A 23,632-nucleotide genomic window follows, 5' to 3' on the forward strand; every position below is an offset into this window, starting at 1 on the left:
GCACTCTGAGTCACTCAGGCCGGGGCGGTCCTCAGGTAATTTGAAAGGAATTGAGTCTTAATTACCCAGAACATCAGAGCATGGGGTAGAGCATGACCTTTCCGGCCCCGTGAAATGAGGAGCTCGCCCTCCAGCCCAAGGAGCTGAGCACCAAGAGCCCTCACTCCACAAGGACTTGAAGCACTTTACATCAATTTGCTTCTTATTAAGATGCACTTCAATAAGAAATCATTTCAACTCTTAAGCCACAAAAGGATAGCCAGTCATTTAAAGCTTCCTGAGTGCTTCGGTTGATTAAAAAGCTTTTAAAGAGTATGGTAAATATTTTACCAGAAGGATAAGTCATTCACTAAGAAGATTATTTATTAAAAACTAGTAATTTATTTAGTTCATATATCTCTATTTTCATGGAAATGCATTCTTTCCATCTGGGCCTACTTTTCTACTCCCACAACAGATTACCCTGTGAATTGATCATTCTGTAATACACAAATACATTGAAGTATAATTTAACTTGTGAAAGTAACGAGATTTTACTAATAACAAGGCATATCTATAAAATTACATTTAAAAAGAACTCTTGGAGGGTTTTAAGCATAGTTTCATGTACTTAAAAAGAAATCATGTTTGCTATTTTGGAAAAAGAACGAGTTTCTCATTTATCATCCATCCTAAAGGAAGTAGCATGACTGTTTTTCCTTCTTATTGATAAGAAGGAAAGCATTTAATGCTTAGGTCCAAAACCAAGGATTATATTCAAGTACCTATGGTCAAATATTTTATTTCAATAAAAAAAAATTAGAATAGTTTCCGTTGCAAGCAATGAGTAAAAATGGACTTAACAGTAAGGATATTTAATGACCTCGTAAAAAAATCCGGAGGTAGGCAGTTCTGGGGATGTGTAATTTATCCGTTCCATGCCGGCCGACTCCAGGCTGGCTGCTGTGTTTTCTGACTTCTCCACCATCCTGATGCAATATCTCCATGCAGCACGTCTGGGAACCAACCAAACACCCCTCCCAAAACCCTTTTTCCCTGTCGCTTTCTGCTGTGGGTGAGTCATGTCCTCTCATGAGATATGTTGAAATCCTGCCCCAGGGCTTCAGAGTGTGATCTTACTGGCAAGCAGAGTCTTTGCAGGTGTCATCAAGTTAAGATGAGGTAATGCTGGGTTGCAATGGGCCCTAATCCAGTGACTGGGGTCCTTTGAAGAAGAGACACAGAGAGGGACAAAGACACAGCGTCTTGTGATAATACAGCCCAAGACTGGAGTGATGTGTCTACAAACCAAGGAGTACCAGCAACACCAGTAGCTGGGGGAGAGGCTATCCTTTTATGGCTTAAGAGTTGAAACGATTTCTTATTGAAGTGCATCTTAATAAGAAGTAAATTGATTTAAAGTGTTCAAGCAAATTGATTTAAAGTGAAGAGTGAATGAGGACTCTTCACTCTCAGCCCCTTGGGCTGAAGGGCAAGGTCCTCACAGCCTCCAGAAAGGAGCAACCCCAGGACACCTTGATTTTGGACTGGCAGTTCACCTTCATCTCTGCCTGATTCTGCCCTTTGTCCCGGAAGCTCTGAACCCTCCCTTCTTCTCCAGACCTCACTAACTCATTTGGGCTATCTCTGGGTGCCTGGCTTAGCATTTTATAGTCAGCTTTTTAAAAGAAATCAAAGCTAGCATATCGAGGGTTAACTTGCTTTCGTGAGATTAAGATTTTTGTTTTCATACACAAGAAAAATGAGATTTCTCTGGTGCTGGCAACTTCAGTAATCAAAGAGAACCTTAAGAAAACTGAGCATTGCAAAGGGAAGAGGGAAATCATGAATTTGAACTGAGTCCACTCAACCAAACATTTTATTATGAAGATTTACAAACAGATGGCACAGCTAAAGGAATTTGCATGGTCAGCACCTGCGTCCACACCTCGGTTAACACGTGGCAGTACTCGCTTTGTGGTAGCTCTTTCCACCCCTCTCCCCATCTGAGAATTAGTTTTTTAATTAGATGATTGCCAAATTGCCCTGGGGACTCTCTGTAGGGAAAGTGTAGAGCAGAGTCTGAGTGCCTCCTTTCCAAGTTCATCAGCCCTTTGTAGATAGAAGCCCTTTGTACTTGGATTTATAAGAAGAAACACATACTTGGTCTTTGCCCCATTTCTGGCTGAGATCCTGAGACCCTTGGGATTTCCTAAGTGCTGCAAACTATAAAGGTGTTTTGATAGCCAGAACAGACCACACCTGAGGTTACCTTAATGAGGTGATTTTTGGAAATCAGTTAAAGATAGGGCTGGTTGCCAGGGGAAACAGCCCTGTGATTGGAGGGTTGGAAATCTCAGTCCCACCCCCTACACTTCCAGGGGGCGGGAGGGGCTAGAGGTTGCCTCTGGTGCCAGGGGCCAGTGGTTTAATCAACCATGCCTCAGTAACGAAGCCACCATAAAAACCCAAAACACAGGGGCTCAGAAGGCATCCCGGCTGGTGAAGACAGTCATGTCAGGGAGAGTGGTGTGCCTGCACCTCTTCCTCCACCCTGCCCCATGCAGCTCTTCCATCCAGATGCCATCTACTTGGTGAGTAAAATATTTTCCTGAGTTCTCTGAGCCACTCCAGCAAATCAATCAAACCCAAAGAGAGGGTCGTGGAAACATCTGAATTATAGCTGCTAGGGCAGGAGCACAGGTAACAACTGGACTGTGATTGGAGCTGACACAGAGCCCTGAGCCCGAGGCATGAGATGCTGTCTCTGAGTAGATGTGTCAGAGGCGACTTGAACAGCAGGGCCCCCAGCTGCTGTCGGGGGATTGCTGGGTGTGGAAGAATGAACCCACATGTGGGAGTGGGCTCTGAATCTTACCCCACCGCCCCTCAACCAACACATGTCTCTGTTTGTGGCCCCTGAAATCTGTCCCCAACCCAACCTGCATCTCGGCCTGGTAACCTTCTATTCAACCTTTAAGACCCAAGTCAACTGTTCCCTTTCAAGGGAAAACAAACAAAAAAAAAAACATGCTAGCCTCAGTTCTCTCAAGGAGAGGTACCCTTCCTCTTTTGTGATCCGCAACGTTTTAAACATGCCTTTAATACACATCACAGTGCCCTCAAACTCCTCGCCATGTGTCTGGCGCCTGGCACAAGGCCTGGCAGGTTGCAGGTATGCACTCCCTAAAATAAACTAAGTAGCCCCACTTGTAAGTGTGCAACCCTTCTTAGAAGTGTCATGCAGGTGTAAGTTCAAGCTGCCTTGTGACACCTGTCATCACTCCCGTTAGTGGACTAGCCTAAGAGCTCACATACACGTTGGCAAAGGTGCACACCGTGGCCCTCCTTCTATATAAGGGGTGATTCTGTTGCAGCTAAAAGCTTGAAACAATATACTCTCTAAGCAGGTGTTTTCTAAAGAGTGGATAAAAATAGCTGCTATTCAAAACAAACCAAAAGCATGTTCTGTGATTAAGCTGGGAAAACACTGAACTAAGCAACATGCACAGATTTCTCCAGTATTTCTCGAAACTTTGCTGACATCCAACATGAATTTCTAAAATGTGACTGTGAAGAAAGGCCTCCAGGAGAGAGCCCTGGAACAGCCAGCTCCACAGGGACAAGCCCTGGAAGACCCTCCTCTCTCAATTCTGTTAACCTGCTTTGTCTTGCACCCCCACATCCTGCCTTTCAGGCTTAACACTGAATTTCTCATTCTGTGCTAAATGTGGGCATGATGGAATTACCCTGGGCTTTGCTGTCTTCCAGTCTGGATGTAGCCACTTGTGTAACTTAACTGCGGGATCTGGTGTAACACCATCCAGCTGGCGACCACGGGGAGAGGAAGGTTCCAGGCAGCCACAAAGTCACTAGGACGCGTCTTTGTCACAGAAGAACCCAGCCCTCAAGAAGGGTCTGTGTTATCAGCACACAAAGCCTTAAGGGAGCCAGCACGGCCATGGGAATCCCTGGGGAAATGCCCAGCACCTAAAATTGGCAAAAAGATTTGTTGCATGTTTCTTCTTCTAGTCAGTTTCATTTCATAACCAGTGTAGTAAAATTCGGCTACCTACTACCCATCTGTTTTTGAAAGTGTGCAGTAGGTTTTATATTTTCTTGCAACCATTTAAGTAAAAATAAAATTTTAATGAAAATATACAGAAAAAAAAAAAGTTTCCATACCCCGCAGCCTGCAGTTCTAAAAATTGCTGACTGGCTGACCTGGAAATAGTCACCTTCAAGGCTCTGTGCCCAGAGAAGTGCCTGGCAGAAAGGAAATGGGCAGCCAACAGTGGACGGTGGGATGCTGTGTGCCCTGGAAAGCTGTGCTCAGAGAGAACACAGACCCCAAGAGTCGGTCTCAAAGATCTGCAGTGGCCTGATGAGAAGAAGGGTTCTCAGAACGTCATCTGGGCTAAAGGGAGATAGACTCTGTTGCCGGCTCCCTGAGACCTGGAGACCAATGCTCCCTGAGCGTCTGTGTCTCCTCTCACTCCAGGCTGGATGTTTTGTATTTTTAATATTGTATTTTTGAAAGTCTAACCTTTACTCTAGATTTTTAATCTTTGCTTCTTGGTATTTGTTATCAATTGTTTACCTTTAAGAATCTAATCTTCAGTATCCATTTTCACTTAGGGGTGTGATTACTGGTTTGATTGCTCTCTCCTCTTTTGACTCTTCCCTTTGCTCCCCCAAGTCACCTCTATCTTCTCCCTCCCCCTTCTCTTCTCTACTTAACTCGGTGAATCTCTCTGGGTGCTCCAGGCTGTGGAGAACACTTAGGGAACTGATTACTGGCTAGATTGTTCTCTTCCCTTTTGACTCGTCTCCTCCTGTCCACCTCTATCTCCCTCCTCTCTCTCCTCTTCTCCATGTAACTCTGTTACATGTGAACCTCTCTGGGTATCCCTCACTGTGGAGAATCTTTTCACCATTAACCTAGATGTTTTATCATCTGTGCTGTATGAATGGAGAAGTCTCACCACTGTAAGATTAAGACTGAAAGCCAGAGGCAGAAGGCTTAAATCCAAAACTTGAAAACACTAGAAAACTCCTGATTCCAGGGAACATTAATCAACAAGAGCTCATTCAAAAACCTCCATAACTACACTGAAACCAAGCGCCACCCAAGAGCCAACAAGTTCCAGAGCAAGACATACCACGCTAATTCTCCAGCAATGCAGGAACACAGCCCTGAGCATTAAAATATAGGCTGCCCAAAGTCACAACAAGCCCATAGACACCACAAAACTCACTACTGGACACTTCATTGCATTTCAGAGAGAAGAGATGCAGCTCCACCTACCAGAACAAACTCAAACTTCCCTAACCAGGAAACCTTGACAAGCCACTAGTCCAACCCCACCCACAGGGAGCAACCTCCACAACAAAGAGGAGCCACAAACTTCCAGCCTACAGAAAGGCCACCCCAAACACAGCAATCTAAACAAAATGAAAAAGCAGAGAAATAATCAGAAGGTAAAAGATCAAGATAAATACCCACCAAACCAAACAAAAGAGGAAATAGTGAGTCTACCTGAAAAAGAATTCAGAATAATAATAGTAAAGATGATCCAAAATCTTGAAAACAAAATGGAGTTACAGATAGACTAGAGACAAGGATTGAGAATATGCAGGAAATGTTTAACAAGGACCTAGAAGAAATTTTAAAAAGAGTAATGAATAATGCAATAACTGAGACCAAAAGCACTCTGGAGGGAACTAACAGTAGAATAACTGAGGCAGAATATAGAATAAGTGAGGTGGAAGACAGAATTGTGGAAATAAATGAGGCAGAGAGGAAAAAAGAAAAAATTAAAAGAAATGAGGACAACCTCAGAGACCTCTGGGACAATGTTAAATGCCCCAACATTTGAATTAAATGCCCAAACATTCGAATTATAGGAGTCCCAGAAGACGAAGACAAAAAGAAAGGGCATGAGAAAACACTTGAGATAATAGTTGACTTCCCTAAAATGGGGAAGGAAATAACTACCCAAGTCCAAGAAACCCAGAGAGTCGCAAACAGGATAAACCCAAGGCAAAACACCCCAAGACACATATTAATCAAATTATCAAAGATCAAACACAAAGAACAAATATTAAAAGCATCAAGGGAAAAGCAACAAATAACACACAAGGGGATCCCCATAGAGATAACAGCTGATCTTTCAATAGAAACTCTTCAGGCCAGAAGGGAATGGCAAGACATACTTAAAGTGATGAAAGAGAAAAACCTATAACCCATATTACTACACCCAGCAAGGATCTCATTCAAATATGAAGGAGAAATCAAAAGCTCTACAGACAAGCAAAAGTTGAGAGAATTCAGCAGCACCAAACCAGCTCTTCAACAAATGCTAAAGAATCTTCTCTAGACAGGAAACACAGAAAAGGTTTATAAACTTGAACCCAAAACAACAAAGTAAATGGCTACAGGAGCATACTTATCAATAATTACCTTAAATGTAAATGGGCTGAATGCCCCAACCAAAAGACAAAGGCTGAATGGATAAAAAACAAGACCCCTGTATATGCTGTCTACAAGAGACCCACTTCAAGCCAAGGGACACATACAGACTGAAAGTGAAGGGCTGGAAAAAGATATTCCATGCAAATAGAGACCAAAAGAAAACAGGAGTAGCAATACTCATATCAGATAAAATAGACTTTGAAATAAAGGCCATGAAAAGAGACAAAGAAGGACACTACATAATGATCAAAGGATCAATCCAAGAAGAAGCTATAACATTTATAAATATATATGCACCCAACATAGGAGCACCACAATATGTAACGCAAATGCTAACAAGTATGAAAGGGGAAATTAACAGTAACACAATAATAGTGGGAGACGTTAATACCCCATTCACACCTATGGATAGATCAACCAAAAAGAAAATTAACAAAGAAACACAAACTTTAAATGATACAATAGACCAGTTAGACCTAATTGATATCTATAGGACATTTCACCCCAAAACAATGAATTTCACCTTTTTCTCAAGTGCACTCAGAACATTCTCCAGGCTAGATCACATTCTGGGCCATAAATATAGCCTTGGTAAATTCAAAAACTTGAAATCATTTCAAGCATCTTTTCTGATCACAATGCAGTAAGATTAGATGTCAACTACAGAAAAAAAAAACTATTAAAAATACAACATATGGAGGCTAAACAACATGCTTCTGAATAACCAACAAATCACAGAAGAAATCAAAAAAGAAATCAAAATATTCATAGAAATGAATGAAAATGAAAACACAACAACTCATAACCTACGGGATTCAGTAAAAGCAGTGCTAAGAGGAAGGTTCATAGCAATACAAGCTTACCTCAAGAAACAAGAGAAAAATCAAATAAATAACCTAATTTTACAGCTAAAGCAACTAGAAAAAAAGAAGAAGTGAAGAAACCTAGGGTTAGTATAAGGAAAGAAATAAAAATTAGAGCAGAAAAAATGAAAAAGAAACAAAGGAGATTATAGCAAAAATCAACAAAACTAAAAGCTGGTTCTTTGAGAAGATAAATAAAATAGACAAGCCATTAGCCAGACTCATCAAGAAGAAAAGGGAGACTAATCAAATCAACAAAATTAGAAATGAAAATGGAGAAATCACAACAGACTACAGAGGAATACAAAGGATCATTCAGTTCAGTTCAGTCGCTCAGTCGTGTCTGACTCTTTGCGACCCCATGAATCGCAGCACGCCAGGCCTCCCTGTCCATCACCAACTCCCGGAGTCTACTCAGACTCACATCCAGCGAGTCAGTGATGCCATCCAGCCATCTCATCCTCTGTCATCCCCTTCTCCTCCTGCCCCCAATCCCTCCCAGCATCAGAGTCTTTTCCAATGAGTCAACTCTTTGCATGAGGTGGCCAAAGTACTGGAGTTTCAAAGGATCATAAGATCCTACTATTAGTAACTGTATGACAATAAAATGGACAACTTGGAAGAAATGGACGAATTCTTAGAGAAGTATAAGCTTCCAAAACTGAACCAGCAAGAAATAGAAAATCTTAACAGACCCATCACAAGTATGGAAATTGATACTGTAATAAGAAATCTTCCAACAAACAAAAGCCCATGACCAGATGGCTTCACAGGTGAATTCTACCAAAAATTTAGAGAAGAGTTAACACCTATCCTACTCAAACTCTTCCAGAAAATTGCAGAGGAAGGTAAACTGCCAAACTCATTCTATGAGGCCACCATCACCCTAATATCAAAACCAGACAAAGATGCCACAAAAAAAGAAAACTAGGCCAACATTACTGATGAACATAGATGTAAAAATCCTCAACAAAATTCTAGCAAACAGGATCCAACAAAATATTACAAAGATCACACATCATGACCAAGTGGGCTTTATCCTAGGGATCCAAGGATTCTTTAATATTCGCAAATCAATCAATGTGATTCACCACGTTAACAAATTGAAAGATAAAAACCATATGATTATCTCAATAGATGCAGAGAAAGCCTTTGACAAAATTCAACATCCATTTATGAAAAAAAAAAAAAAAGACTCTCCAGAAAACAGGCATAGAAGGAACATACCTCAACATAATAAAAGCCATATATGATAAACCCACAGCAAACATTATCCTCAATGGTGAAAAATTGAAAGCATTTCCCCTAAAGTCAGGAACAAGACAAGGGTGCCCACTCTCACCACTACTATTCAACATACTTTTGGAAGTTTTAGCCACAGCAATCCGAGAAGAAAAAAAAATGAATCCAGATTGGAAAAGAAGAAGTAAAACTCACAGTGTTTGCAGATGACATGATCCTTTACATAGAAAACCCTAAAGACACCACCAGAAAATTACTAGAGCTAATCAATGAATATAGTAAGGTTGCAGGATATAAAATTAACACACAGAAATTCCTTGCATTCCTATACACTAACAGTGAGAAAACAGAGAAATTAAGTAAACAATTCCATTCACCATTGCGATGAAAAGAATAAAATACTTAGGAATAAGTCTACCTAAAGAAGCAAAAGACCTATATATAGAAAACTATAAAACGCTGATGAAAGAAATCAAAGATGACACAAATAGATGGAGAAATATACCATGTTCATGGATCAGAAGAATCAATATAGTGAAAATGAGTATACTACCCAAAGCAACCTATACATTCAGTGCAATCCCTATCAAGTTACCAATGGTATTTTTCAGAGAACTAGAACAAATAATTTCACAATTTGTATGGAAATACAAAAAACCTCGAATAGTCAAAGCATCTTGAGAAAGAAGAATGGAACTGGAGGAATCAACCTGCCTGACTTCAGATTATACTACAAAGCTATAGTCATCAAGACAGTATGGTACTGGCACAAAGACAGAAATATAGATCAATGGAACAAAACAGAAAGCCCAGAGGTAAATCCATGCACCTATGGACACCTTATCTTTGACAAAGGAGGCAAGAATATACAATGGAGAAAAGATAATCTCTTTAACAAGTGGTGCTGGGAAAACTGGTCAACCACCAGTTTGAATGGTGGTTGCAAGGATTTCAAAGCAAAAATAAACAAATGGGACCTAATTAAACTTAAAAGCTTCTGCACGACGAAGGAAACTATAAGCAGGGTGAAAAGACAGCCTTCAGAATGGGAGAAAATAATAGCAAATGAAGCAAATGACAAAGAAGCTCAAAAATATACAAGCAGCTCATGCCGCTCAATACCAGAAAAATAAACAACCCAATCAAAAAATGGGCCAAAAAACTAAAAAGACATTTCTCCAAAGAAGACATACAGATGGCTAACAAACATGTGAAAAGATGCTCAATATCACTCATTATCAGAGAAATGCAAATCAAAACCACAATGAGGTACCATCTCACACAAGTCAGAATGGCTGCTATCAAAAAGTCTACAAACAATAAATGCTAGAGAGGGTGTGGAGAAGAGGGAACCCTCTTACACTGTTGGTGGGAATGCAAACTAGTACAGCCACTATGGAGAACAGTGTGGAGATTCCTTAAAAAACTGGAAATAGAACTGCCATACGACCCAGCAATCCCACTGCTGGGCATACACACTGAGGAAACCAGAGTTGAAAGAGACACGTGTACCCCAGTGTTCGTCACAGCACTGTTTATAATAACTAGGACATGGAAGCAACCTAGGTGTCCATCAGCAGACGAATGGATAAGAAAGCTGTGGTACATATACACAATGGAATATTACTCAGCTATTAAAAATAATGTATTTGAATCAGTTCTAATGAGGTGGATGAAACTGTAGCCTACTATACAGAATGGAGTAAGCCAGAAAGAAAAGCACCAATACAGTATATTAATGCATATACATGGAATTTAGAAAGATGGTAACAATGACCTTATATGCGAGACAGCAAAAGAGACACAGATATGAAGAACAGTCTTTTGGACTCTGTGGGAGAGGGCAAGGGTGGGATGATTTGAGAGAATAGCATTGAAACATGTTTATTACCATATTCTGATGCAAGCATGGAGCCCGAAGTGTTTCTCTTCTTGTTCACAATTCAGTTCATGGCTCTAAAAAAAATTGGAGGACATTTAGTTAATACCCACTGAACACCAGAAACTATGTCAGGGCCTCCACCATGGCGTTCCAGCCTGCCTGATTGTTAGGATCATCTGGAACACTTTTGCACCAGGCAATGCTGGGGTCTGGCCTGCAGAATTCTGACTTTATTGCTCTGGGCAGATTGCCCAGGGCATCAGTGACCCTCCATCACTTTCCCTTCTCCGGGTGTGCACGGCAGCATTAAGAATCTCTGCACTGAGAGATGACATGCTTCATCCTACAGGTATGAGGTGTTGTCTTGGGGGGCTAAACAGGGAGGTGACAGATGTGTGATTTAGAAAGAAGGCTGGGGAAGGTGATAGGGCCCTGGGTTTGGAATGAAGCCCAACTCCCACTGAAGGACTGGCCTCATAACAGCGCTAAATGAAATGTGGGTCCTTTATTCAAAATCTATTAATAATTTCTAAGGGGAGGGGGGGACTCCTAAGCACAAAGCCCTGTTCAAGGTTACAGGCCACGAACTGGCCCAGGCTCATCACTGAAGACCATGGGGAAGTCACTTGACCACCTCCAAGCTCCTGACTCTGTGCTGTGCACATCCCAGTAAGATCATGGACAGGCAGTGCTGGGGGGCAGGGTGTCATGTACCCATTTGGTGGGTGAAGGGAAGCACAGAGAAGAGAGGAAGGGACGCAGGCTGACCAGCCATTGTGAATGGAGACCCAGCTCCACTCACACAAATTGAAAGATGAGCCTGGTGTCCAGCCCCCACCTTAGAGCAGCCGCAGACCGCTAGCTGTGGCCAGCAGAGGGCAGCGTTGCACAGCTAAGACCCCAGGAGCTGGGGCACGTTCCAAAGTTGGATAGAACTATCTGCAGGAATGTAGGGCCAGGAGTCTGTGTGACTTAAAGCAGACAATGCCCTAAGAAATAAGGCCTGGCCGTGACCTTCACCATGAGACCAGAGCAATAAACAGATTAAAGGCAAAGACACGTGACCCACATGCAATAAAGAGGCAGCATGAAGAAATCGCTTTCCTGGGATCTATAACCCAATTCCCCTTGGCCTCCATCCCTGGGATGAGAACTTCAGGGTCCTCCCTGCCTGGTTTTCTCAAGACTGGAAAGAGGACGCACTTGATGGGCACTTCCTCACAGGGCATTTCATTTGATCTTCACAGTGCCCTAGAGGCATGTTTATATCTTCACTTGTTTCTAAGCAGAAGAGTAAATGACGCCCCGAGCTAGTTCTAGGCTGTGCTGGCTTCCTTTCCACCCCAGGGCCTTTGCACGTGCTGGTTCTTTCCCTGAAATGCTGTCCCTCCACTCCACTCCTTTCCTGTCATCTACATCTACTATGTCTCGGCTCAGCATCACTCCTCAGGGAGACCTTCTCAAATCTTGCAGATCTTGCCTTATCACTTTCATCATAGTGACCCATCCTTCCTTTCAGAGCTCCTCTCATGGTGTGCAGGTATATCTGTGGTTATCTGATTAGCATCTTTCTCTCTCTAGCCTGTAAGCACCAGGATGGCAGGAACTCACCATTTTGCTCACAACTGACTTTCCAGTGTCTTGGCCATTGCCTGGCCCAAGCCTATGAATATATGTATTCACTGAATAAGTGAATAAACTTGCCCAACATCACATGGCTATTACGAGCCAGATTTCCTGACCCTGCAGTCAGCCCACATTCTCACTTTATCTTGTTGCTAAATATGAGAAAATATCTGTTACAAATAGGATAAAGAAAATCTTTTTTTTTTCTTTTTCTATGATAAAACTTTCCACTGCATTGTGTTTTCTTGAACCCATACAAAAAACATGAGTTTGCCCCTCAGAGACAAACTCTAGTTTCTATGCCTTTTCTGCCTCCAAAACATTAATAAATAAATATGTTATAATAAATAGATGAACCGGGCAAAACTGTTGAAAGTCGGAGGTGAGGAGGAGCAGGGGTGGTATTCCAGAGGCACAGAGGGTGCTACAGGTCGTCTGGACCCCATGACCACTCTAAAGAGGGGGAATGGAGGCACAGTGAGGTTAAGCGACCCGCCCCAAACCACAGAGCTAGGTCTTCCATCGTGAATCTCCTGCTCCCAGACGTATGCCTTCCCAGCTTCTGTGTTTCTGCAGCCAGATTGCAACAGATGCCTTTTTGGTCGTTTAAGAAGATGCTTGCTTTGTTAAGCCCTGCACGGCTGTGCCACCTCATACTTTCCTGCCGCAGGTGGAAGACTTAATGAGTGTCTAGAATCTTATTTGGTATACCTTCACCATCCCATAATCGGCAGGGGCAGAGCACCTTCTTTCCCACGCTAGGACATGCAGGCAAGCACGCATTTTTGCAGAAGTTTGCCACTAGTCTCCTGAGGGTTACTGCTAGTCACGAGAAGCAGTTGTCACATTTATGATTTTAGTGGTTTTTCCAGATATGAGGAGATACAAGAATTTGGCTCATATAACCTTTTCCCAAAAATTTTTAGCCATCTGAAGGCCTGTTCTACCAATTTTTCCCAGAGCACAGAGTGCCCCATACCCAGTCTCCACCCTGAACTCCTTTCAGGGATCGTTGAGGGTCAGTGAGCACCACAGCTTGTGACTTCATCGTTGTGAGGCAGATGGCAAGTGCCCATCTATAGCTGAGAGTGTCTACCAAATACCAAGGCTTCCCTCATAGCTCAGTTGGTAAATCATCTGCCTGCATTGCAGGAGACCAAGGTTTGATTCCTGGGTTGGGAAGATTTCCTGAAAAAGGAAATGGCAACCCACTTCAGTATTCTTGTCTGGGAAATCCCATGGACAGATGAGCCTGGCAGGCTACAGTCCGTGGGATCGCAAGAGTCGAACATGACTTAGCAACTAAACCACCACCACCAAATACCTCGTTGCACCAGCTTTGTGAAGGGTTGCAGTAAGCTGAGAATGTCACTGCACTTGAGAGTAAGTTGCAGCTTTTGTTTTTTCCACTTCACCAAGTTTCCAGGTGTGCAGGAGGCCTGCTGAAAACTCATGGCCAGCTGTTGACTGAGGCACTGATGGTGAAGTCCTTTTCTTAGGAAGGCCTCAGTGGTTGACTGTCAGGCCCCTGATGCTCGGTTAGACAGATGGAGTCAGGGGTTTTCTCACATAGCAAGAAGGGAGGGGGTCAGTTTTATCTCCTGTATGTTTGGCTGGAGACAGTCACGTCTATTCCTGAGCCGAATACTGGTGAAGCAAATGAGATGGGCTTTATTTATTTAGTGAAACGCTCGGTGCCAGGCATCATCATAAGTGCTAACTCAGTCCTCTTACGGCCCTATAAGGAGGGTCTAATCTTACAGAGAAGGCAATGGCACCCCACTCCAGTACTCTTGCCTGGAAAATCCCATGGACGGAGGAGCCTGGTGGGCTGCAGTCCAGGGGGTCGCTAGGAGTCAGACACGACTGAGCAACTTCACTTTGACTTTTCACTTTCATGCATTGGAGGAGGAAATGGCAACCCACTCCAGTGTTCTTGCCTGGAGAATCCCATGAACAGAGGAGCCTGGTGGGCTGCCGTCTATGGGGTCGCACAGAGTTGGACACAACTGAAGCAACTTAGCAGCAGCAGCAGCAATCATTACAGAAGAGGAAACTCAGGTCCAGAGAAGTTAGCTTACTTGGTGAATCCTGCATAGCTTTTAAGTGGAAAAGTTGAGGTTTTAGCCCAAGCCAGCTGACTCCAGAATTTCCATCCACACTCCCCTTCCCCTCAGTGCCCTTGGGTGGTACAGACCCATCCTGGAGCCCTCAGTGGGAGCAGTTCTCCTGAGGGGTGTCTGCTTTGAGATCAGGGTAGACATGGAATGGACTCAGAATGCCTTTATGAAGAAGGGCTGGGACGAATGCCCAGGGGATCCCAGCAGTGGCCTCTGCCCTCCCCGTCCGCCCCTTCATCTCTCTTTCCTGCCTCCCTCCCCGGGTCAATGCTTGCATAAAGGGGGTTGCTAAAACCCAGTAATTACTCCTCTCTCATGTCTGTGACCCTCGTCATCCTTCTACCCTTTCCCCTCACTTTCTGCTTCTCGCTCTTTGAGTTGTGTTATGAAATGACTTTCACAATGTCAGCCATAAATAGATTATGAGAAGAAAATCTTTTGTTTAAACATAAATTCTAATTTTCCAAAAGGTGGTGAATAAACACTCTGGGATGCATTAGAGATCAGCAAATCTTGTTTGCGCAAAATCATGCTTCAATTTCCTTTTATAAGCAGAAAATTGCAGCTCTCACGACCTTGCCAGAGGCCTCTCTGAGTCAAAGGATTGGCCTCCCCATTTCAATTTGCGCTGCTCAGAAGAGGCTGAGCCTTCCCGTGAGCCAGGTGGGTTGTAGGCTTGCCCCAGGGGCACTGAGTGGCTCTCTCCTCCCTTCCTGCTGTGCGCACCGCAGCCCTTCAAATGAACGCGCTGTCAAGGGTGACTCATAAAGCACTTTCATCAAGCAGAGACATCCACAGCCCGGGTGCAGGAGCACGGAGCCCCAGGCTTGGGAGAGCTCTGGGTGGCTGTGTAGTTGTGGGTTTTGCCGCTGTCAGAAGCAGAATGTTCTTTACAACACCTCTCACCAGTGGCGCCAGCGACTGCTTATACCACAGGCCAGGGAGGGTCTTGAGCGACTCCTCGGGGTGGGCGCCCCTGAAGCCATCACAGCCACATCGGTAAAGCAGGGAGGCTCATTATAAGGACAGGCTGCCCTCATGGAAGTGAGGGTGGGCAGCGTTCCAGTTACCGGTACTGCATGACGCGTCATCCCAAAACCGAGTGGCGAGAAACAACCCCTTTTTTAACGCCTGAAAACTCTGTGGGTCAGGAAATTGGACAGGGCACAGCAGGAAGAGCCTGTCGCTGCTCCAGGATGCCCAGGCCTTCACGGAGAGGCCGGTGGCCTCATCTCTCACATGGCTGGTGGTTGGCGCTAGTGGCTGGGAACTCGGCTGGGACTGTCAGTGAAGCGCTTACATGTGGCTTCTCCCTGTGGCCCGGGTGTCCATGAGGAGGTATCCCGAAGATCTCTGACTGCAGGGAGGGAGCTGCCCTACAGTCCCAGCTGCCACGTTCTGAAAGCCATTGCCACATCTGTACTGAGGCCATGCCGGTCGCGGGCTGAGCCCAGACGGTGACAGAGTGTGGCAGAGACGCTGAGCCTGGTCCACTCCTGGGGAACACAGGACTCCATGGGTGACCCTGGCGGGGGGTCTCCCTGACAGCCCTGCCAAGCCTTCCCTGAAACAACCCTCTGGAGGAACAAGCCCTCACTCCTTAAGTGCGGTCCGCACAGAGGGACCTTCCAAAGAGCACTGTACGGTGGGGAAAACCAAACAGATCCAGGTCAGCCTCTGCAGGGATAAATCGTGTCGATGGCATGGACCCTTCCTTGACAGGATGTGATGAGAAAGACACTTTACCTCTGGGAGTCTTGGTCTTCAAAACCCATCACCAAACCCAGCATGAAAATAGCATCAAACAGATTCCCAAAGGGGAACAGCTACAAAATACCCAACTGGGGTTCCTCAAAACTGTCAAGTTCATCAAAGCAAGGCAAGTCTGAGAAACTAAAGCTATTAAGAAAGTACACGTGTGGTGGGGGGAAGAAGATTTTACAGGAGCTGAAGGAGTTGGACAGGGCAAAGGAGTGAGGAAAGATGGTCACAGAAAGTGAGCCCCAGCCCCCCCACCCCGCCACGTGCTGGCCTCATCCTGGGGCTGGGGGCTCGATGGGGGCCTTCCTTCCAGGCATGACATCCGAGTACATCAATATCCAAAGGAAAGGATATCAACACCTCCAGTTAGTTTTGTTTTTTTTAGCCACAAGAAAACTGTCCTCATGGCCCATTGAGCTATTCACTGCAGTGACATCAGGGCTACCCTGCTTGGCTGGGATGAACCAGAATCTCCCCATAGGTTGGAGTTGGGGGTCACCTTCTCCCTAGTTTGTTGGGTCTTCTTAGCGAGGAGGGCAATGATTGCTGGATTGGTACCAAACTCCATCCGCCACCCAGGGCTGGAGAGGATTGCCGGGATCCAGCCCCGGTGGATCCAGGGAATTCGAAGCGGGGACGGCGTCGGCGAGGATCAGGAAACAACTGCTTAATTAAACGTTAATTAAGGATATAAAGAGTAATAGAATGAGGATAGCTCAGTGAGGAAATTCAGTGAAGAAAAGAGGCTGAATAACTCAGCCAGAAGGCAAGAGAAAGAACGACATGGGGAGACCAAGTTTCGGTGAACAAGGCCCGCACTTTATTTTCCAAAGTACTTTTTATACCTTAAGTTATGCATAGAGGATAATGGGGGAAGGGGTAGAGTCATGCAGCAAGCCAGGCTTTCTTCCTGCAAACTTATCATATGCAAAAGCTTAGGTGATTTGCATCATCTTCTGGCCCGGAGGCCTGTTAACATTTTAAGACCCTTTCTTCAGAAAACTTATTTTTCTCTAAAGGTGATTGGTCAGGAGCCACCCTCCAAAAGCATTAGACAAAGTTGCATTCCTACAGAGCAAAGGTGTGGTAGGCTATAACAAGAAAAAGAATTAACTCAAGGGTCCAAGTTTACAAACATTAAAGCTACTACTTACACCAATTATATTAATCAATACTCTGCCAGGGACACAGCAGGTAAGGGATATGGAAACTTAGCAGCAAACATTGGACCAACAAGTGAAAATCCCTTCACCAATACAATTTCTAATCAATCTTTTAACTGCTCAAAGGAATCTGTATTTAGACAGTTTAGAACATCTCATGCCTCTCACAGTTGGGAGGCTCTGAGCAATCACATGTGGCCGGAAAAACCTATTCAGGCAGGCTAGAGGACTTCCAAAGGAGTTTGTAGGTTGAAACACTGTCACACCCAGGAATTATTAACTGGAGCTGTAAGCTAACTCTTTTTTCAGAGAGAGGTAGTGGGGGACAGCCCCCCATAAAGTCAGAGGTGTAGGTGAAAGCACAAAGCAGAAAGTAGGCAGACTCTGGTTTGGGGGGTAGATGCTCGAGAATTTCCAGGGGAACTCCTGAGGCTCGATCCCGCCTTTGCGTATGCCAAGCCTCCATCCTCATGACCTTTGCCACGGGCGGAGCTTGCTCCCAGCAGAGGATGCTGGAAGAGCCTTGGGAGGCTCCACGGGCGCAGGCAGTGGTCCTGAACTGGGCAGAGCATACTTAGAGAACTGGATGAATCAGGTTATCAGAGATGCAATCGATAGGAGTTTCCTGTGGACTGGATAGCTTGGTGCAAGAGAGAAGTTCTTTATATGGATTCAGTACTATATGATGGTTTTCCTAAACTCAGTTTCATAGTAATCACACCTCAAAACCACAGAACACACTGTTCTCTTATGAATGTGAGCCTTCTAAGAGGGGCGGTCGCATTCTCTGTTAGTGACATAGCATGAAATTCCATAAGAATAAGGACCTCATTCACTGGGGGTGTTTTCTATCCCCACCAATGACTTCACCAAACATTCCATTCATGAGCACTTAGAATCAATTGAGTCCAATTTGGAATAATTTTTAAAGGAAAAAAAAAAACATTGAATTCAGTCAGCTCCATGTTTAATAAAATTATGCCGCATAAGACTTCAGTTTGATTAAATTTAAAATATAAATGTCTAGGTATAAAGAAAAACATAATGGCTTTTATTAAACCAGCCCCAGTCAGAAGCCCAGTCAGATTTCACATGGTTTCACATCTGCATTTCCTGCTGAGTCCTTCTTTTCATAAACAACTTTTGAAATCATAAAGCCTACATTTATCAATGTGGATATGACCATCCTTTCTTGATGAATGAATACAAGTATAAAGTATTATCACATTTACTCTGCTCAGAAGGGAAGATGGCCTGCCAGTGTGTGTTATTATCCCAAAAGAAGTTCTATAATGAGTGAGCCCTAGAGAAACCATGGGTTCCCTGTTCGTATATGCTCTGATTCTGATATGAGCCGTGTAAGCACTTTGAAATGGCTCTGAGCTGTTACTTTGATAGCCTTCAGAGCCATACGTGTTGCTATAAACCTTAAATTTCATTTGGAAGCAGTTTAACCCTCAATTTATCCACAAACTTTTAAAGAAAACTGCACAATTTCCCAAAGCAAATTCCTCCTGAAATGTGAGCTAGCGTCTCATCAACTCGGCCACTATACACTTGATAAGGACTACATGAAAATTAGGGCAATTCAAAGTCACACTGACTCAACCAACATAAATCGGGGTTTTAGTTGTGTTTTGTTTTGTTTCTGCTGTGGTATTGTTCAGGGGTTATTTTGATTTTTTAATTTGTTAAATGTTTTCATGATTAATGATTTATGCCAATATGCCTTTATGCAAAAGAGTGGATACGCTCATAATACGTTGATAAGGATACAGACTGGTACAGCTTTATTGGAAGATACTGTCACAGGAGGTTTTAAAGTGTTTGCAATGTAACAACTTCATTTCTAGACATTAGACTAAAGAAAAACTTGCCCCACATCAACCCCAGCATGGGGCAGGTCACTCTGTGGCCTGTGCTCTGACGGTACCGCGTACCATCTCTCTTCAAACTCAGCATGATCATCCAACCATTCCATAGGCAGTTAGGTTCAACTAAGAAATACCTAACCTGCAGAAAATAGTGAAAGCAGACTTGCGTACAGACCACGTAGACTTCACACATGGTTCATTTATTCAATGTCTATCTCCCCTAGAGCCTGAGAGTCACACAATGTAACTTTGTGCCTCTGTGTATTGACGTTAAAAATGGGGCTCATACTCTGTGTCATAAGGTGGTTGTGAGAATTAAATATCTTTCCTCTATTTTTTTATTGACGTATAGACAGAGAAGGCAATGGCAACCCACTCCAGTACTCTTGCCTGGAGAATCCCATGGACGGAGGAGCCTGGTGGGCTGCAGTCCATGGGGTGGCTAGGAGTTGGACACAACTGAGCAACTTCACTTCCACTTTTCACTTTCATGCATTGGAGGAGGAAATGGCAACCCACTCCAGTGTTCTTGCCTGGAGAATCCCAGGGACGGGGGAGCCTGGTGTGCTGCCATCTATGGGGTCACACAGAGTCGGACACGACTGAAGCGACTTAGCAGCAGCAGCAGCAGCAGTTGATTTACAGTGTCGTGTTAGTGTCAGGCACATGGCACAGAGATTCAGTTGTGTGCATATATAACTTTATATATATCTACAAAAGAACATATATACTCTTTTTCAAATTTTTTTTCCCTTATAGGTTATTACAAAATATTGAGTAGAGTTTCCTGTGCTATACATAGGTCCTTTTTGATGATCTATTTTATCTATAGTGTGTGTATATACTAATCCCAAACTCCTGGTTTATCCCTCCCCACCAACCTTCCCCTTTGGTAACCATTTAAGTTTTTTTTCTATGTCTATGGGTCTATTCACGTTTTGTAAATAAGTTCATCTGTAGCTTCTTTCTCAGATTCTACATATAAGCTATATTAAATGATATTTGTCTTTGTCTGACTTCCTTCACTTAGTATGATCATCTCTAGGCCCATCCATGTTGCTGCAAGTGGCATGATTTCATTCTTTTTCACAGCTGAGTAGTAGTATATTGTGTGTGTGTGTGTGTGTGTGAGACATCTTCATTCATCTGTGATAGACGCTGAGGTTGTTTCCTTGTCGTGGCTATTATAAATAGTGCTGCTGTGAACATCAGGGTGCGTGTATCTTTTCAAAGTATAGTTTACTCTGCATGCATGCCCAGAAGTGGGATTTCAGGATCATATGTTAACTCTATTTTTAGTTTTTTAAGGAACCTCTATACCATTCTAGATAGCATATTCAAAAGCAGAGACATTACTTTGCCAACAAAGGTCCGTATAGTCAAGGCTATGGTTTTTCCTGTGGTCATGTATGCATGTGAGAGTTGGACTGTGAAGAAGGCTGAGCGCCGAAGAATTGATGCTTTTGAACTGTGGTGTTGGAGAAGACTCTTGAGAGTCCCTTGGACTGCAAGGAGATCCAACCAGTCCATTCTGAAGGAGATCAGCCCTGGGATTTCTTTGCAAGGAATGATGCTAAAGCTGAAACTCTAGTACTTTGGCCACCTCATGCGAAGAGTTGACTCATTGGAAAAGACTCTGATGCTGGAAGGGATTGGGGGCAGGAGGAGAAGGGGACGACAGAGGATGAGATGGCTGGATGGCATCACTGACTCGATGGACGTGAGTCTGAGTGAACTCCGGGAGTTGGTGATGGACAGGGAGGCCTGGCGTGCTGCGATTCATGGGGTCGCAAAGAGTCGGACATGACTGAGCTACTGATCTGATCTGACACCATTCTCTATAGTGGCTGCATCAATTTACATTCCCGCCAGCAGTGTAGAAAGCATTCCTTTTTAAAATATCTTAAGCTGAGTTTCTGGAGAAGGGAATGACAAGCCACTCCAGTATTCTTGCCTAGAGAATTCTACAGACAAAGGAGCCTGGCGGGCTACAGTCCGTGAGGTTGCAAAGAGTCAGACACGACTGAGTGACTAACATACACACAGACTGAGTTTCAGTACTAAATAATAGTGTGGCTTGTTACCTAGCACACACTGACTGCTACATTTGTCATTGTTCCTTTCACGCCTAGCAGGGGCTGGCACTAGTAAATTCCCAATTAGTATTTATCGAATGAATGAATGAATGAGTTCATGGACAAAGGAAAGAATTGATGAATGAATGAACAAATGAGAGGCAGAAGGGAAGCAACTCTTTAATTCTATTGGACAGATTAATTCTAGGGAGTGGGAGGATCAAGTTACAACAACAATGATCTCTTCTTAATTGCCTTAATTTCATAGACTGTGTGCTTAGAGAGAGAAATGTGATCAGATGTAATCTTCTAATCGCTTTAGAACAACTTGTCATGTCTTTTCAATGGATTGTAAAAGAACATCCAAATTTCAGATTCAGGTCCCCTGACTGCTTTAGAAAACCAAACTATCCATTAATACATTTCAGGAAATTACACTCAAACTGGTTATCTTACTTATTAGCAAGGTTGATATTTCTCCTTCCCTCAACCACAGATATAAAATGCCATCTGGGAGCACAGACAATAATTTGAACTCTATGGGATTCTTTAGTTTATCTCTATCGTGTACAACTGAAATCTTAATTTTTCCAGTCGTATTAAGTTCTTCTTTCTCCTGAGGCAAAACCAGAAGGCAAAAAATCTTCAAAGCCATGAATTGTGTTCTTGTCTTCTTGGATTTCAGCTCTAAAACAAAGTTGAGAAGACAAAACAGATTAATTAATTGAAGTGTCATAATTCTAATTATCTAATTCATTTTATTCCCCAGATTTTCAACATTTTAAATTCAGGTAGTAGTTAAGTTTTGAGGATTTATATGACATAAATATTTGTTAATCAACTACCATAAAACTCAGTTTCCTTTTTAAAAATGATTTTCTGGGGCTATTCGGGAGGGGAGTAGGAAGGAAAAATAAATGGACCAGTTTTGGTTTTTTTCATGCCAGAGTCAGTAAATACCATCTAGAGTTAAAATATGGAGACTTAGAAAAAGTTGATGACTTCAGCTTCTCTGGTTTTTATCATCATTTTTTCTTAGGTTTAAAGGGAAAGTGAACTTGTTTCTCTTAACTGTGTGTGTGTCTCCAAATGGTGGCAGTTTCTTTAGTTCAACTTCAGATTTCGTTAGTATCAAATCTAAGTAAAGTCAAATGCCTTCTCATTACAAATACTACATGTAGTAAAATTCCCTCCTTTTCAACAAAGCATATTATTTGTTTTTTTCATCCGTAGAGCAGAAACCAAATACTGAGGATGGAGGTTGTTCTAGGGTGGTGGGCAGCAGAGTATTGAGGTTGTTTTTCCTTGGGCATCATCCTTTGCACTTTTATACCTTATTCAACTTTTAGAAAATATAACCACATTATCATTTTATACAATGATAAAGGTATTAACGTTTTAAAAAACCAAATAACTAAGACGTTTCTCCTAGCTTGCTCCAAGTTAGTCCTCTACCTCAAAACATCTGGCTTTAAAAGCCTACAGCACAGATAATGCATTTGGGAGTGATCAGCACAGAGAGGGTTCTGTGGCCACAGGAGAGGAAATGGCCCAGCCAGAGAGGAAGAAAAGAGAAGCAAGGTCTCCTTCCCCAGAAGACGAGCTGGCACTGAAGCCGGAGTGAGCTCAGAGGTGTCGAGACAAGACAGAACCTCCTGCAGTCACAGATGCAAAGCTTCCAAGAAAAAGCAACAGGAGTCCCCCACCCTCAAGAGTTCTCTCTGGTTCACTCATATTTCTTCGAAAGACATAGAAATTCCACAACACTGCTTGCTAGAGACCCATCACAGGGCTTCACATCCCCAGTATTCTTCTGCAGCAGACACCATGTCCCCAGGAGGTGCCCCAGATGGCCTCCAGCCCTGCAGCGGGGGTAGAATCTTCACTGCTGACCCTACCGGAGCTCCACGGCCACTGCTGAGGCCCCCCCCACCCCATGCAGCCCATCCCCCAGCTCTGTACAAACTGAGGAAGACACCCAAGCACAAACATGGTACTTCAGGCCTTCGTGTTTTCCCTGGGACAGACTCCACGGGCTCATGGCAAATCTAAATGTAACTCCCTGGCCTGTTGCCTGGAAGAAGCCCTCCCTGGTCAGGCTCCTCTGTAACTTCCCAATCACGTCTCCTCCAAGGGACCCTGAGCCTGAGTTTCCCTCTGCTCCCTGTGTTTCCTCCGGAGTCATCAGCAGAGGGCTCGCCCCACGCAGCAGCCTATAGAGTGTCTTTGAGCCGTTTAGAAAGCAGCGTCCCTTCCTCACATTACTTTTACTTCCATCTGGCAGAAAATCACTGTCATGTACTGATGTATCTAGAAAACTTTCAGGATAGATACCCAAATCCACAGCATCTCTGCCATAAACAACAGGCGCCCCTTACAGGACATCCTCGTGTGTGGCACAGCCTGCCTTCCCAGGCCCTGCCTTCCTGGGCTTTTTTCTCTCTGCATCATGTATGTGTTTTTCCCAGCACTACTTCCATGACTGAGCATTAGGTATCTCAACATCTTGGGAGGAACTCTAAGGTCAAGAGGTCAAAATTAGCACCTTGCTAGAAAGATCACATACCCACCT

At 43.7% G+C, this 23,632-nt stretch overlaps 1 long non-coding RNA gene across 2 annotated transcripts in view; it reads left to right on the forward strand.

Moving 5' to 3' along the window:
• The first annotated feature begins 590 nt into the window (after positions 1-590).
• The window catches only part of LOC123330459, a 32,926-nt gene continuing 9,884 nt past the window's right edge, over positions 591-23,632 (forward strand). The window contains exon 1 of one of the 2 annotated variants that reach the window (XR_006546428.2): positions 591-2,573. This is a non-coding gene — a long non-coding RNA (uncharacterized LOC123330459). The remainder of the gene's footprint in view (positions 2,574-23,632) is intronic. The other variant, XR_006546429.2, reaches the window with a different exon arrangement.

Source organism: Bubalus bubalis, chromosome 18, assembly GCF_019923935.1.
Source record: "Bubalus bubalis isolate 160015118507 breed Murrah chromosome 18, NDDB_SH_1, whole genome shotgun sequence".
In the NCBI taxonomy this organism is placed as follows: Eukaryota; Metazoa; Chordata; class Mammalia; order Artiodactyla; family Bovidae; genus Bubalus; species Bubalus bubalis.